This window comes from Hylobates moloch, unplaced genomic scaffold (assembly GCF_009828535.3).
Source record: "Hylobates moloch isolate HMO894 unplaced genomic scaffold, HMol_V3 SCAFFOLD_1, whole genome shotgun sequence".
NCBI classification, from domain to species: Eukaryota; Metazoa; Chordata; class Mammalia; order Primates; family Hylobatidae; genus Hylobates; species Hylobates moloch.
The window spans coordinates 148,892,797-148,899,115 of record NW_026652276.1 but is presented as its reverse complement, the minus strand read 5'-3'; the positions used below and the strand labels follow the sequence as shown (position 1 = coordinate 148,899,115).

At 38.0% G+C, this 6,319-nt stretch overlaps 1 long non-coding RNA gene across 2 annotated transcripts; it reads left to right on the top strand.

Moving 5' to 3' along the window:
- Positions 1 to 1,936: 1,936 nt before the first annotated feature.
- Positions 1,937 to 6,057, top strand: LOC116809607 (uncharacterized). 2 transcript variants are annotated; one of them, XR_004369905.1, is made up of 5 exons: positions 1,937 to 1,982; positions 2,148 to 2,218; positions 2,619 to 2,726; positions 3,939 to 4,112; positions 5,704 to 6,057. It is a non-coding gene; the product is annotated as an uncharacterized LOC116809607 (long non-coding RNA). The 2 variants fall into 2 exon arrangements; XR_004369907.1 differs by having other exon boundaries at positions 3,848 to 4,112.
- The last annotated feature ends 262 nt before the right edge of the window (positions 6,058 to 6,319 follow it).

Here is a 6,319-nt window from a genome sequence, read left to right as displayed (position 1 = left end):
CAAATACCATAAGGGATGTTTAGTCTTAACAGACACCTAGGCATATGTGTGGTCTTTCAAGAAAGAATTCTCTAAAAATTCAACAGACATGTCTTCAAGTTCAAAATCAGTATAATTCCAAAATGTCTTTTGTCCTCCAAATCAGCCAATACATTTTAAGATAAGATGGTGTTTAACAAACTTTGCCTTAATAGTTTTTATTATCTCTAAAACACAAACCAATAAAAATATTCTATTTGTAAATTAGCTACAAGGAAGTTGAGAAAACTGGAATAAATGATATTTTTGCTGTAAGTTTTAAAAATGAGTCATAACTAAAGCTTTTAAGCAAATTGTAACTAATAATTATGACTTCATAATTTCTAGATTCTGTACACTACCCATGAAATCACATTAAAAATCACTATTATGAATAAAAGATAATCATGTAATTAAGTTAAGGGGGGCATAAAAGAATCACCACCGAGGTTAAGACAACTTTAAGAATATACCTGAAATTGATCATTATCACCTAGTAATTGCTATGTAAAAACCAGACATGAACATAGATAAGTCAATATCAATCCTAAATGAGACCCACTGAATATAGACTTAAGACATTTTTAGGGAATTAGGAAGACCTTTAATAAATGGAAGGCATTGGAATTTTCACTACATGCTTTTTTATCTTAAAAATAAATTTTTTAAATCTATCTTTATTAATTGTGGTAAAAAACTTAACATACAATTTACCATCCTAACGATTTCTAAGTGTTTACACTTACAAATTTTAAGTTCAATAGTATTAAATATATTTACACTGTTGTACAGTCTCCAAGTGTTTTCATCTTGTAAACTGAAACTCTGTATCCATTAAACAACTCTCATTTCTCCTTCCCCCAACCCCCTGGCAACTACCATTCTAAGTATCATTTATGTGAGTTTGACCACTCTAGATACCTCATGTAAGTTGAATCATCCAGTATTTGTCTTTTTGTTTCTTTGGTGTGTTTTCCAAGCTTAAGTGAAACTTAATTAGGATGAAGCCAAGTTACCCTCCATCATGTATCATACATCTATTCACTACAATGCACTGTGCTAATTTAATCCCCCCCAACTTAATTACATGATTATCTTTTATTCATAATTTAATGCTATTAACCTAATGAGGTAGGTTATGCACACACACCTTACAGATGAGGAAACTGAGACTTTGCGAGGTGAAACATCATGTCAATGGCCACAAATCTAATAAGCAGTGGGGCTGTTGATTGCAACTTTATCTATCTTCAAAGCACAGTCTTTTTAATATACCTGTATGCTTTTTGAAATATTTAAGCTTTTTAGGGGATTTTAGCCATCTACATATTTTAAACAACTCAGAGTGTTTTGTTTTGTTTTTGCCTTTGATGGTTAATGTCACCTGGGTTCCTCCTTTTTTTAAAATAAACTGCTTTATTCTAAACCATGTCTCAGGTATTATTCTATTCTATGTCATGAGGTTTATTCTAACACATGTCCCAGAAGCCCACAGAATACCACTTACCTTCCTTTTATTTAAGCAGGACTTGATTTGTTAAGCAGTTGGTTTGTTAAATTTTTCTGGAAATTATACAACTTCCTAGTGTGTAGCACATATCAATAGTGAAAGGAATATTATTTTTAAAAAAGCAGCACTTACATTTGTGGAAGTGAGCCCCAGCTTCTTCAGTTCAGACACATGGTTTTAGTGAATAGAAGTCACTACCAAAACTGGGTACTCTTCAAACATGCCTTGCTCCGTATGCAGGCAGGCAACTGCACCCCTGCTTCCTGAGCCACCTGGGACTTGAAGTTCTACCAGTGTGGCTCCAAAGCTGCCCAACCAGAAACCCCAAAAGGCAAGAGAACTACGATACCCACAATTCAGGCTCCTCACCCGAAACCAGAAGAGGGCGTATGGCTAGAGTTTCACCCTAAGAAGAAAGGGGAAGCAGGTGGAAAAGCAACTAAAAAAAAATCAGGTGAGCATATCTAAGAACCATCTGTAAATATAATCTTATTTCTATGAAAGGAAATAAAAGTAGTTTAATGTTTGCCAGGGAGTAAGAAGGCACCCTCAGTGCTGGCAATAACTAAAAAATATTTATGCAAACAAATCCTCATGCAGCGGGAACTTGCCCCACCAGATTCTCTTTCGGTGATTCAGAGCTGAAGGTGCCTCACTGCCCTGTGGAACAGGAGAATAAAGCCTTCCCAGGTGAGTGACGGTGTCTAACTAGTTCCCCCTTTCCCCCTACATCAGCACTGTGATTGTCACTCAAAGACATAGTCATATAGACATAATGGAGACCTTTTGGCATTTCATCTTCTAAAATGCTCTGGATTTTTAAGATAACACTCTAAAATATGTCTTTAAAAAAATAAGCAAGAATAAAGTTTTCTTGATATTTTCTTCCATTTTACTTTCTGTCTCTGTGTTTTGTGTTTCCCTTCTGTATATTTTGCTCAAAATTCAAGAAAGAGAAAATTAGGGGAAAGGGGAAAAAAAAGTAAAACTTAGTAAAATGAAATGTGCAATAATTGTTTCACATTTTTTTCCAACATCAGCAACAGAGAATGTTAAAAAAAAAAATGTGTTTCTCTATTTGTTCATACAGCATCTCTCTCTAGCCTACTATTTCCTGTTAGATACAGGCCAGAAAATAAATAGAGAAAAGTCCTGGCTGGGTCTGGGTTCAGAAACATAATAGAAGGATTCATCTAAAGTAAGTAGACGGCAGAATGCTGACAAAGAAAAAGTTTCCTTTCCCTTTTCTGCACTTTCTCTCCTACTGTTCTAACCGCCCCTTCCTCCCTGATGCATCCCAGGCTGTCATGCTGCCAAATCACCTAATCCACCCAGATTCCCTTTGAAGTTTCCCCTTGACTCATCCCACAATCCAAACTGAGCTGTTCTGTTTCTCTTTGTCACAGGTTCCTCAACTCTCTACTAGAACCTAGCTTTCCTTTATGTTATTATATTTTTGCCAAAACAAATGGTTCTTAATTTCCCCAAACCCTACAGAGGGCGTTCTGCATGGCATTTCTCCTCCCTGAAACCATTTTTGCTCATCTTTAAATGTTCAGAGATTTCATTTTTTCCAAAGCTCAATGAAAAACACTCTTCATCAAGATGTCCTCCTCAGTTTGTCTTAATCTGAGTTATTCTCTTCCTCCTAATCAATTTCATAATATTGTATCTGCTCCTCTCATAACACATTGTATATCTGGTTTCATTGGTTTACATGGGTGTGTGTGTACATATGCAGTCTTACATTCCTATTTGAAGGCAAGGCCTTATTGTATCCCTAACTCATTAATGTACAAATAGATATTTGTGATAAAAATCAATGCATAAAACAACTGAGATGTTAACTCAAAGGTGTGTGTGTTAATGCCTAATGCCATCTTTATCTCTCCCAGAAAATATTTACATTTAAAAAACTACCTACATGCCATGCATCAGTACTGTTATCAAAATCCCCTTGCAGTCTAGTCTGGTGTGGCTCCCACAGCCTTTATTTGCAGAAAGGCAAAGTATTAAATCTAGCAATTGAATCCTTGACAGTACCCGAAATGAAAGCCCTAGTGGGTCAGCACTCACTGTTTACCAGCCCCAATCCCTGCTGTGCACTTCCCTTTCTAAAAGCTCCCCAAGGACTGGGCTCCCTAGAGTCCTCAGTCCCGTGGTCTTGGAGACCTGCCCCTATCTCTATCTATGATTTTTTATTATCAGCTCCAGTATTTATGGGTCCCTTCTCCTATTATCTAATCTACCGGCTCTAAAGATTAAACTCTGTACTTTGGACTATTTAAATAGTTATTAACCACTGATCTCCTCCCTCAGGGAAGGGCATTCTTTCGACAGTTGCTAGTTCCTCACACCTCTGCCTCTTTGGGATTCTCCTGGTCCCCACTTGCTCTGCTGTGGCTTCTAGCTGTCAGCCACTGTGGAGGAAGTGAACCTTCTAGATCCTGCTGACTTACACAATGAGTTTTGTGTGGACCATCAGACAAAAGGGCTGGCTGGTGAATGTGGCTGTTGTCTGGAAAGTCCTCCCAGCTCTCCTCTAATTATGTCATAAGGACTGGAAGCCCCTTAGCCTGCTCGTGTGAGTATCACCAGCTATGTAAACTTGGGGCCTTAGCTCATCCTCAGCACATGGCTCAGGATCACTTCCTTAAGAAAGTCTCTTCTGACCTCCTTACCCCTACCATGTTTCTTGTACTGACTTATGCAATGGTCACAACCAACATAGAAGCTGAAATCCCAATGACTCACTGTCCCAGCTGCCCTTGTAAATAAGGGAGAGGCAAAGCACTTAGAATGGCAATCAGACATGGCTATCTGGGGCCAGGAATTAGGAACTGCTGACACAAAGAAGCAGGGACAGAAGAGAATTCACTCTTGTGGTGAGCAGAGGCAGCTGTGCAAACAACATGCTGTTCCGAATGTAACTGTGGTGGCCGTGGGGTGCAGAGTCCAGGGCTCATGGCGTTGGTCATGCAAATTGTGGTTCCTGGGCCTTAGCAGAAACAAGGAACCTATTCAGTGGCATTGCTTTGGCTGCTGCTCTGGCTTCATAAGCCGTGTGCCTGATTCTTAAGCCCCTCCCAGCAATTCTGGGACTGAAGTTTGGTGTGTTGCTCTTCAGTTTAGATCTACCACAGTCATTTGCTGTTGCTTGAAGCTAAAAACTCTGAGTGATACATACCTCTCACACAACTCTTACCACATTGTCACTACCTACCCCGCTATATTTAGACTCCATCAGATCAACTACTGGATTTTATTTCTCTCTAAATATCTTAAATCTCCACAGTGCCTGGCTATAGTACATGTATATCTATTTGACCTACATTAAACTGGTCAATAAAATGAGGAAGTCTTGCTTAAACTTCCTTCTAACTTAAAATTTGCCTGACCACACGGAAGCTGTCAGGTTGCTCATTAACGCAGAGGTAATTTTTTTCTCTTAACTAGGGTTAGAATTTAGACTCTACCCCTTCTCTGTATCTCAGAGGGAGCAGAACTAGTGATTTCCTACGCTGGAGAGGGAACTCACACACACAATCTATTGCTTATTGTTGTTTAATAATCAAAAGGATTTTTGTTTCTTTTTTTCTATTTTTTTTTTTTTGTATCCTTCAGTGACCTATGTCGTATGTTAAAGTCACTCATGTTTGGCCCTGTAGTACAAATATACCAGAAAGAGTGATAGGAAACAGCATATTCCCCCCTTGTTCAGATTTTTCTTAGTATGACATTATCTTGGAAAGAGAAAGGCCACATTTGCAAGCTTGGAAGATAGTTCCCCGTGGAGTTTTTTCTCGGTCCTGTTTCAGTATGTATTGACTCTCAGAACCTGGGCTGCTATGACATCCGTTTTCTGGGTCACTTTGTCCCTGAGTCATTATCATCCTGTAACTTTCTGAAAACATTTGACTATGCCACTTACCAGTTAATTTCAGTGAATAGCTGAAATCATAGGAAAATGTTAGGGCCAGAGTAAATTTAGGTCAGATTGATTTTATTTCCCCAGATTAAGAAAGTGAGCCAAGTTGTTGTAACAATTTCATAGTTTCCTTCATTACATCTTTTTGGAGCCTTACTCAACCATAAGATGAATCATCCATAAAATGACCCCCACAAAGCTGTGGTTTAGATGTTCATCACTCTTTTCTGTCATTCGTTGCTTTCAGGATAACACGCAAGGAAATATGGGCCAACTCTTCACATGAGCACAAGATATTTCCATGCTAGCCTTTTGCAAGTAACAACAGAGAGAGCTCTGTGCAGTTTTCACTGGAATGCCTATGGATTACTTGTGTCATAACTGTAATCTAAAAAGTTGTCCATTTGTTGATTCCTTTGTATTTGTATTGGTAGAATCGCCACTATCAAACCAAGATCTTTAGCTGTCTTTGTATCAACTTCTCTGGAGCTTATGTGATTTTCCAGAAAATTTCCAAGGCATAGTTTTGCCCCTAAGTCCCATGAATATGTAATATTTTGTGTCTATTAAAATAGCACTTTTTGTGCATTCCATTAACAAATATATGTGGATGTGTCTGTGTGTGGACAAACATATCAATTCACCCACTTTAGTGGGAAAAATAATTTACTCTGAGTTTCTGGAATACCAGATAGTGAGTAAGTTCTTTGAGAACGGAATATCAATGTTTAATTATATTCTATAAACCCAAGACAAGGGGGTGGCAAATATTCCTAATTCATTTTCCAATATGTTTAGATAATGGGCTTCATTATATATATACGTAAATATCTTGCACATTTTTAAATTTTGCACAAGAAAAT